At 46.1% G+C, this 10,666-nt stretch overlaps 1 pseudogene; it reads left to right on the top strand.

The window, feature by feature from the left end:
* Positions 1–305: 305 nt before the first annotated feature.
* LOC117885596 lies at positions 306–1,333 on the top strand (annotated as a pseudogene).
* The last annotated feature ends 9,333 nt before the right edge of the window (positions 1,334–10,666 follow it).

Below are 10,666 nucleotides of genomic sequence, written 5' to 3' on the forward strand. Positions count from 1 at the left end.
TTCATCCTATTCAATTCAGATCATCTCTCCAGTTTGTCAAGATCATTTTGAATTCTAATCCTACCCTCCAAAGCACTTGCAACCCCTTCCAGCTTGGTATCATTGGCAAACTTTATAAGTGGATCTCTATGCCATGATCACAAACTGAGCAAATTCGGTGATGAATCCTGGCCATGTGCCACCTCAGGCACATTGCACATATGTCAAGAAAAAGTTCCTGTGTTATTCCCCTGTGATGCCCTTCCCATAACCATTCCCTTGGCCTCTTTCCTTTGCAGGCCACACAAAACATAAAGATGAAGGAGATGTCCAATGGGATCAGTATGTCTGAGTTTCTTTTACTGGGATTCTCTAATATCTGGGAGCTGCAGATTTTGAACTTTGTGGTATTTCTAGTGATTTACCTGGGGGCTCTGCTGAGGAATCTTCTCATCATTATGGTCATAGCCCTTCACCACCACCTCCACATCCCCATATACTGCTTCCTTGTCAATTTATCCTTCCTGGACCTCTGCTACATCTCAGTCACTGTCCCCAAATCCCTGGTGAACTCCCTCACCAACTGCTCATCCATTTCCTTCCTGGGGTGCATCACTCAGGTATTCCTCATCATTGCATTCATGGGAGCAGAGCTGTCTTTCCTCACCGTAATGGCCTATGACCGCTACGTTGCCATCTGCAATCCTCTGTGCTATGGGGCCATCATGAGCATGGGGAAGTGTACTCAAATGGCACTCTGTACTCAGTGCTGCACACTGGTAACATGGTCAGGCGGCCTTTCTGCCCCTCTAATGTTATCCAGCAGTTCTTCTGCACTATCCCCCCACTGCTGAAGCTCTCCTGCTCCAAGTCCTATCTCAGCAAAATCACTGTGATCACCATCAGTGTGAGCATAGGCTTGTGTTGCTTTGCTTTCATTGTGATGTCTTATTTCCATATCTTTGCCACTGTGCTGAGGATCCCCTCCATGCAGGGCAAATCTGAGGTCTTCTGCACCTGCCTGTCCCACCTCATGGTGGTGATTCTGTTCCTTGGAGCCAGCACCTTTGCATACATGGGACCAGCATCAACTGCCACCAGTGCTCAGGAGCTGTTGGTGGCTGTATTCTATTCCGTGGTACCGCCCATGATGAATCCCCTCATCTACATTCTAAGGAACAAGAAGATCAAAGCTGCGCTGGGGAAAATGTTTGGCAGGAAACTTTCACCAAAGAATGGAATATTGGTCTTTCCCCCTATGAACTGTAAACTACAAAGACAATACATTTTAATGGCTGGAAACCAATTACAACAGACTTCATTATCATCGTCATCTTCTCCTTCATCGTCATGACCATCATTATCTTTTTCTTTCTTTTTTTCTTTCCCCTACAGTTTCATTCTGTCTCTCTTCTTTCCCCTTCTACTTCTTATTCATCCTCTTCTTGTTTATCTTCCATTTTCCTCTTCCTTTGAACCTCTCTCTCTCTCTCTCTCTCTCTCTCTCCCTCTAATTTGTACTGTTGTCCAGACACAAGAAACTGGCCCACTGGCACATGCTTCATTGGCTGGGAAAGGGGGTGAAGGGAGCTGTGTTCTCCAGCTGGGATTCTCAGTGAGAACCTGTGGGACCCAACTTCTATCTACATTCAATGGGAGAAGGGTGCCTGAATCCCTTAGGTTCCCTTGAATATCCTACATAGCATTCCATGGACCAGCTTGTGCCCTGGTGAAGATGGCTACATCCCTAGTGAACTGAATTCAGTGGAGTTGCACCTGTTTACTGAATTTAGCCCAGTGGAGAGACTCAGAGCTCATATCTCCAACTCCTGTGTCTATATTTTCTTAGGTGTTCAGCAGAGGAAGGCTGAAATTGACAAAGCCGCCTAGGAAATTTGAATGCCTAGACCTCAGTTACTTTAAATGAGAATGAGGTGCCCAAATCCTTAGGTTATTTGCAAATCTCAGCTGCCAACTCAATATAGTCTTCAGATCAAGCCCTTCACATCCCACTGGGCCAAAACCTTCTGCACCTCAGCAATCCCAACACAGTTTACGTTCTCCCCATCAATCCATCCATGGCCCCAAGTCTCCTCAACACAACATCTCAGGGGAAGCCTGGGGTGCTTTACATCATAATGTCAATGGCAGCAACTCCAGGATCTGTCACAGCAAGCCACAGATGATCCCATGTCACCAGTCTAGTCAGAGACACCATTGACATGTCTCATGTCAGTAGGGCTAGCGGGATTTGGATGGGGTAGAATTTTCAATATCATCTAAGGGCCAGATTTTCAAAGGTATTTAGATGCCAAACGATTCAGATTAGGTGCTGATGGAATTTCGGGGAGGGTGCTCACGCAGGGGACTGGAGGGGGTATGCCCCAATTCCAGCCCCTTCCTCAAGGCCTCACCCCGGCTCGTCTTCTCCTCCTCCCCGGAGTGGTGTGCTGCGGCTCGCTCCTCCTTGCCCCACTCCTGCCTGCAAGGCTGATCCAACTCACCAGCAGGGGGTGGGGGTGGGGGCATAGCACGCTGGGGAAAGAGGTGGGGGAGAGGCCTCATCCCCACCTCTTCTTCTCCTCCTCCCCCCCAGAGTGGCGTGCTGCGGCTCCCTCCTCCTTCCTCCCCCCGGCAAGGCTGATCAGTAGGGAGCAGTGGGAGGGAATGTATGTAGTACACTGGGGAAAGGGGTGGGGCAGGAGCTAGGCTGGAGGCAGAGCCTGCCACGGAGCCACAGCAGCCTGCAGCATCAAGCTCTGACCCCACAGGAGAGAGAAGGGGGGGTGGGGGGAGCGGAGGAGAGCACGCCGGAGCCCCTTTCAACTGTGGGCCCAGCGCCATGGCACCACTGGCATACATAGCAGATCTGCATACGGAACTGTGGTATTAGGAAAGCTTTTGGGGCTGGATTAAAGTTTAAGGCCTATAAACCAGTGTCTAGGACCTCAGCTCCAGGAGTCATGGAATTACAACAGAATCTCAGCTTCCTTTTCCTAAACTATAGCCATTTTCTAGTCCTCATGGTTGAGAAGGAAAGCTTGAAAATTTTCCCCAAGACAAAAGCTAAGTGTAATCAATAGAGCAATGGCTGCCAGAGTCTTGCATGAGTCAATCACTCATGGGATGGAGGGGGCTGTCCTCAGTTAACCAATGCAACACCTGCCTCAGTCTATAGAGGGCCTGAGACAATTGCTCTGAGAGGGGCAAACTGCTTAGCCCTGGTCTACACTACGAGTTTAGGTCAAATTTAACAGCATTAGATCGATTTAACCCTGCACCTGTCCACATGAGGAAGCCATTTTTTGTCGACTTAAAGGGTTCTTAAAATCTATTTCTGTACTTCTCCCCGACAAGGGGATTAGTGCTGAAATTGACATTGCCGGGTCGAATTCGTGGTAGTGTGCACGCAATTCAACAATATTGGCCCCCGGGAGCTATCCCAGAGTGCTCCATTGTGACCGCTCTGGACAGCACTCTCAACTCAGATGCACTGGTCAGGTAGAAAGGAAAAGCCCCGTGAACTTTTGAATTTCATTTCCTGTTTGGCCAACGTGGCAAGCTGATCAGCACAGGTGTGTAGAGCTTGTCAGCAGAGGTGACCATGGAGTCCCAGAATCGCAAAAGAGCTCCAACATGGACTGAACGGAAGGTACTGGATCTGATCACTTTATGGGGATACGAATCTGTGCTATCAGAACTCCATTCCAAAAGAAAAAATGCCAAAATATTTGAAAAAATCTCCAAGGGCATGAAGTACAGAGGCTATAACAGGGACCCGCAGCAGTGCCGCGTGAAACTTAAGGAGCTGAGGCAAGCCTACCAAAAAATCAAAGAGACAAGTGGCCGCTCCAGGTCAGACCCCCAGATATGCTGCTTCTAAAGAGCTGCATGCAATTCTAGGGGTTGCCCCTACAACTACCCAACCCCTGTACATGGACTCCTGCAAGGGAGTTTCATGCAACAGGGATGAGGATTTTAGGGATGAGGAAGAGGAGGAGGAGGTTGAAGATAACGCACACCAGGCAAGCAGAGAAACCATTCTCCCCAACAGCCAGGAACTGTTTATCACCCTGGAGACAGTACCCTCCCAACAGTAGTACCCTTCACTGCAGTTAATCTTGCCTTACACACCATCATGGCATATGACAGATATGTTGCTATCTGCCAACCACTGCATTATGAGACAGTGATGAACAGGAGAGTTTGTATCCAAATGGCAGCTCAGTGGTATTGTCTGTGCTTCACTGCACACTGGGAACACCTTCAGGTTACCCTTCTGCCAGTCTAATGTTATCAACCAGTTCTTCTGTGAAATCCCCCAGCTACTCAAGCTCACCTGCTCTGACTCGGTACCTCAGTGAAGTTGTGGTTCTTATGTTTAGTGCTTTCTGAGGTTTAAACTGCTTTGTTTTTTATAAATGTGTCTTATGGTCCGATCTTCAAAACTGTGCTGAGAATCCCCTCTGAGCAGAGCTGGCATAAAGCCTTCTTCACCTGCCTCCCTCACCTCACTGTGGTCACCTTGCTAGTTTGCACGGCATCCTTTGCCTACATGAAACCCACCTCCAGCTCAGCATCAGGTCTGGATCTGATGGTTGGTGTTCTCTATTCTGTGGTGCCTCCAATGATGAATCCGATCATCTACAGCATGAGGAACAAGGAGATCAAAGTTGCATTGAAGAAACTGATTGTGTGGAGGTTGTTCACCAAGAGTTAAAAGGTCCGTCATTGGCATTTGCTTGTGATTTCATTCTGCACTTCTTTAAAAATATAATCAACTGATGACATAATTGCATTCTTGAGAGAATAACATGCAATCTGCTTATGAAGTAGTATTATCTGAAGTAACTCCATTGAAGTGAAATTAGTTAGAGAAGGATTATTCCAGTGTAAATAAGATCAGAATCTATATATCTATCCATAAATCTTCATACACACCTATCTATGTATTGATATAATCTTCACCCTACCTGAGCCCATAGCACTGAATATCAATAGCCATTCCTAAGTCCCTAGTGAACTTCATGAAATCTCTATCTCTTCTCCTTTTTTGATGTAAAAAACTGAACATCAGGTGTGGGAGGTTTGGCTCATGTTTGCTTGATTGTTTTTTGTTTTGTTTTTCATTTTGCTTATTGGTTGGGGAGTAGGTGACCAGCCCTCTATGGAGAAAGAAGTTTTCAGGACTATTTAGAAAAGCTGGCCAAGCACAAGTCCATGGGGCCAGATGCACTGCATCCGAGGGTGCTAAAGGAGTTGGCAGATATGATTGCAGAGCCATTGGCCATTATCTTTGAAAACTCCTGGTGACCAGGGGAGGTCCCGGATAACTGGAAAAAGGCTAATGTAGTCCTCATCTTTAAAAAAGGGAAGAAGGAGGATCCGGGGAACTACAGGCCAGTCAGCCTCACCTCAGTCCCTGGAAAAACCATGGAGCAGGTCCTCAAGGAATCAATTTTGAAGCACTTAGAGGAGAGGAAAGTGATCAGGAAGAGTCAGCATGGATTCACCAAGGGCAAGTCATGCCTGACTAACCTAATTGCCTTCTAAGATGAGATAACTGGCTCTGTGGATGAGTGGAAAGCAGTGGACGTGCTATTCCTTGACTTTAGCAAAGCTTTTGATATGGTCTCCCACAGTATTCTTGCCAGCAAGTTAAAGAAGTATGGGCTGGATTAATGGATTATAAGGACTATAAGGTGGATAGAAAGCTGGCTAGATCATCAGTCTCAAAGGGTAGTGATCAATGGCTCCATGTCTAGTTGGCAGCCGGGTAGCAAGTGGAGTGCCCCAAGGGTTGGTCCTGGGGCCGGTTTTGTTCAATATCTTCATTAATGATCTGGAGGATGGTGTGGACTGCACTCTCAGCAAGTTTTCATATGACACTGAACTGGGAGGAGTGGTAGATACGCTGGAGGGTAGGGATAGGATACAGAGGGACCTAGCTAAATCAGAGGATTGGGCCAAAAGAAATTTGATGAGGTTCAACAAGGACAAGTGCAGAGTCCTGCACTTCAGATGGAAGAATCTCATGCACTTCTACAGACTAGGGACCGAATGGCTAGGCAGCAGTTCTGCAGAAAAGGACCTAGGGGTTACAGTGGACGAGAAGCTGGATATGAGTCGACAGTGTGCCCTTGTTGCCAAGAAGGCTAAAGGCATTTTGGGAGGTATAAGTAGGAGCACTGCCAGCAGATCAAGAGGCATGATCATTCCCCTCTATTCAGCATTGGTGAGGCCTCATCTGGAATACTGTGTCCAGTTTTGGGCCCCATACTACAATAAGGATGTGAAAAACTTGGAAAGAGTCCAGCGGAGGGCAACAAAAATGTTTAGGGGGCTGAAGCACATGACTTATGAGGAGAGGCTGAGGGAACTGGGTTGATTTAATCTGCAGAAGAGAAGAATGAGGGGCAATTTGATAGCTGCTTTCAACTACCTGAAAGGGGGTTCCAAAGAGGATGGATCTAGTCTGTTCTCACTGTCAGCAGATGACAGAACAAGGAGTAATGGTGTGACAGATTTTCGTTACCAATCTGCCTGGAGCGTCAGTCGATCACGCTGACGCCACAGGATCATTTGGGGAGGAGATGACAAAATGCATCAAATGTCTAGATTTTAAAGCTTTATTAATAAAATAATTAAAAAAAAAAAAAAAACAGCGGTGAGTGTGGGAACTGCTTCCCCATCACTTAAAGGAAGGAAGAAGTGTTAGTGCTCAAACCCTGACCCACTTTCATACTCACAGCCACGGTGCCTCAGGCTGGCCAGGCCTGGGGGTACCGTCAGAAGAGAAAGGGGTGGGGTATGGACGGGAGTCTGTCCTGTGCACAGGCCGTCCGGGGTTCCGCTGCAAAGTCTCCAACTTGCCTCTGCTCTTGAGAGGGTTTTATGCCCTGGTGTCTCTTGGGGGCATCCCCTTCAAAGACCTTTGTCCCCGTGCTTGGTATTCCAGTCCAGACTGCCTTTTGTGGCTTCTTCAGCTTTCCCCAAAACAACCAGCTTCAGGGCCATGAGACAGTCATGTTTTTCTCTTCCTGGCCTTTGTTGGTCTCACTTCTTTTTGCAGCCTCTGCATTTTGTTCTGTGTTTCTCCTTTCTCACAGTGGGACAGGCTTGAAATCTCCCCCCCCCCCCTTCTTTCTTGGCAGGTAGCAGCACATCTGTGGCCTTGAGCCGGCTGAAGTCAACATCTTATCTCGAGTCAGGCAGGAGCGCAGAGTTAACCCATTTTCTGCTTTGTCTCTCTCTCTCTGCTGTTTTTTCTTCCCCCCACTCCTCGTCCTCCTGAAACCTGCAAAGGAATCTTCCATTCCACACACACCTTTAACTCCTCCAATAATGCTTTGTGATGCTTGCCACAGCGTTAGCAACATACAATACTGATCTGCTTCACCAGGGAACTTGAGGGAGGGGGCAATTGGGGTGTGACATTGGTCTCAAGTTGCAGTGGGGGAGGCTTAGGTTGGATATTAGGAAAAGCTTTTTCATTAGGAGGGTGGTGAAGCTCTGGAATGGGTTACCTAAGAAGGTGGTGGAATCTCCTTCCTTAGAGGTTTTTAAGGTCAGGCTTGACAAAGCCCTGGCTGGGATGATTTATTTGGGGATTGGTCCTGCTTGGACTAGATGACCTCCTGAGGTCCCTTCTAACCCTGGTATTCTATGATTCTATGAAATGTCTCTCTCCGTTTTATCATGTCCTTTCTTCTTAGCTTTGCCCCCCCTTCTCTTCAGAGTCAGGTGAGCATTAACTCATCGCAGTCCCAAACTGCCCAAAGGAAGGGGGTGACTCCCTCAAGGGTGCAACAGATTCCCCCATTGCTGCCTAAGCCAGTGTCTATTGTTCCTGTGAGGCTGGGCTGGGCCCGTCCCATCAATGACCTGACAAAGTGTGAACTGTCTCTCTGTTCTTGGAGAGTTTTTGGGTGGGCTTGCTTTAAGCCATGATGATACATTTTCAGCCTCATGAAATTATACCCTATAACCTTATTATAACATCACTACAACAACCATGATCAGTGCACTATGAGCCCTCTGCAGACATCCAGCATGACAAACTGCACTGGACACCACACAATCATTTTATAAAGATGAACATAGGGGTGTGGGATATTCCCCTGAGGTACAGAGCATCATAGTGTCCTAGAGACCCAGAGCTAGAAATAATCACTAGACACTACCCAGATCCAGTGGCTTAGAAGCATGTGAGACCCAATGATTGGATCTACTCATGACAGATCAGTGACTGCATGGTCAGATGCTGGGCCAGGTTGTGACAACTTGTTTGACTGTGTTATTCTCTTTTGTTTTGTTTTATTTTATCAGTAAATCAATTTATTTTTCTTCCTTTTTTGGAGGAAGGGAGGGAGGATGTTTGGTTTCATGGAGGTGTAAAAGTTTCCTCATGTATTCGGGGTGTCAATGGGTTTTTTGGGGACAGCTTAAGGTTTGTTTCCCACAATGATGAAGAGGTGGAAAAGAATTTCGGGAGTTGTCCGGATAGCTGAATTCTGGTTTCAGTGATTATTTTCATGCTGCTGGTATTGAATGGTATTAGTCATGATGTATTAGGGAACCTAGACATTTGACAAGCGTCTTTTTAATTGTTTTAAACCTAAATAAATAAATCCATGTTCTGCCTAAACTCAGTAGGGTGGAAATGCTTTTTTGAATAGAAAGAATTCCTTTGTTTCTTATGGACAGATTCAGTCTGCAGAATGAGGCCAAATTTGGATCCCATTGAAGTCAAGGACATTTATCCACTTACTTCAAAGGGATCAGGATTTTAACAATGGTCAAGACACCAAAGAATCTAAATATGTCTGAAGGCAGCCTGGAGAAATTGCAACAACAGAGATGTAAGGGTGAGATTCCTATCTCCTCTAGACCCATGCCAGTGAAGAGCAACTCCATTGATAGAATTGATTTAATACTGACAAAGTCTTGTCCCAGAGATTTGGGACTAAATTCAATAGTAACATGAGCACTGATGTAAATTACTTTTCGGGTAATTTTATTCCAATCTTGGTATAAGTAGAAAAGTGCCATTACATGCACTGACCTGGTATTCCATGTACTGTCCAATGTAAATCTAGTCACATCAAACCTGAAGAAGGATTTCTGAATTTGCTGGCTGCTGATGTCAATAGTAATAATAATTACTTGAATACTATCTTTGTGCATGGCTGTGTGCAGTACGTATACAGGAAATAAAAGTAGAGTGTATGATTGAATAGGAGTATAAATTTGACCATTCCTTGTTCTATCACATACTCTCACTGTGGCAGACAGATTTCTGTTTGATTGTGAATTATGAGAGAGAGAGAGATTTAACTTTTTACATTGATGTAAGCCTATATTAACTCCATTGACTGAAGTGGTGTTTGTCTAGATATTTGAAGGTAAATACCCCAGTGATCATAAGTAGATTGTGTGCTATATTCTCATGGAGCGAATAATGCCATCAGTTGATCATATGTATAAAGAAACACAGATTCAAAGGAGAAAATGAACATTTAATTTTAGGAAAATGGACGCAATCCATACTGGGTCTGTAATGATTCCACCTCAACACCAGGTAGAAAGCCTGCCACCTGGTTACACATTGAGTGATGGCCCCAAATCCCAGCCACACGTCCATAACTGAATCTGCTCTCCGGGGCTGTGAGCCCAGCTCTGATCTCACCTCTGGAGTACACCACTCTGACAACCTGCCCTAGTTAACCCTATCCGCGAAGAGGGGGAACACGGCCAGCCCTGGACCTCACACGATGACAACATCCCTGCAAGGATATAAACAAGCCAGGGCTGCGGCTCAAAGGGTGTCCCTAGGTATTTACAGGGTGTCCCTAGGTATTTGTAGCACAGACATGTGACCTACAGTAGCTCAGAGCCCAGTGGCACCAGGACCTCAGCTGGCCTGGAATAGCCTGTTTCTTCATTAACCCCATGTAATTACCTCTAGGGGAAGCAAAGATTTTGTTTGGGGGTGGGGGGAAAGGTCTTGGGATGCATCCACCAGATGACCTGACAACTGAGGCTGCCATGGGTGGTCAAAGTTGGTCATTAGGAGTTACCCAGGGCAAACACTAAAAACTAAGGACCAGACCATGAGCTGGTGTAAACTGACACAGTGCTGTGGATTTCAGAGAAGGTAGGGGATATTTTTGCTCACTAAGTATCTGGCCTTTTGATTTCGGTGGCACTATGGCTGATTTATGCCAGCTGGGATCTGACCCATACTTCAATGACAAATGGCTGATGTATATCAGTTGGGAATACAGGCTATTGATTTCAGTGGTTTTCTGGCAGATTCACACCAGCTGGGGATCTGGTCTCTTACAGTTTCTAATCCACTTTCTTTGCCTGTGAATTGAAATGGAAGAGGAGACAAAAGTTCCTAAACAGTCAGCACTTTCTCAGCTTTTTGTCCCATGGGATTCATTACAAGAGTGCAACTTATAATGGTTACGAAGCGAATCATTCCAACTAGGAACAGAACTTTGGATTTTCAACTTCAATTGGAAAGAAAGNCACCTTACACCTGTGTGATCACACACTGGAGAAGTGCTCCGATTGTCGGAGGTGAGGAGCCCTCATGACTTCTATCAATGGAAGTGAAGAGTGTTGTGCTCCTTTGACATTCATAAGATATTATTAAGATGAGAATCAGAGTCATTTGATC

The sequence above is a fragment of the Trachemys scripta genome, chromosome 12, assembly GCF_013100865.1.
Source record: "Trachemys scripta elegans isolate TJP31775 chromosome 12, CAS_Tse_1.0, whole genome shotgun sequence".
Taxonomy (NCBI): domain Eukaryota; kingdom Metazoa; phylum Chordata; order Testudines; family Emydidae; genus Trachemys; species Trachemys scripta.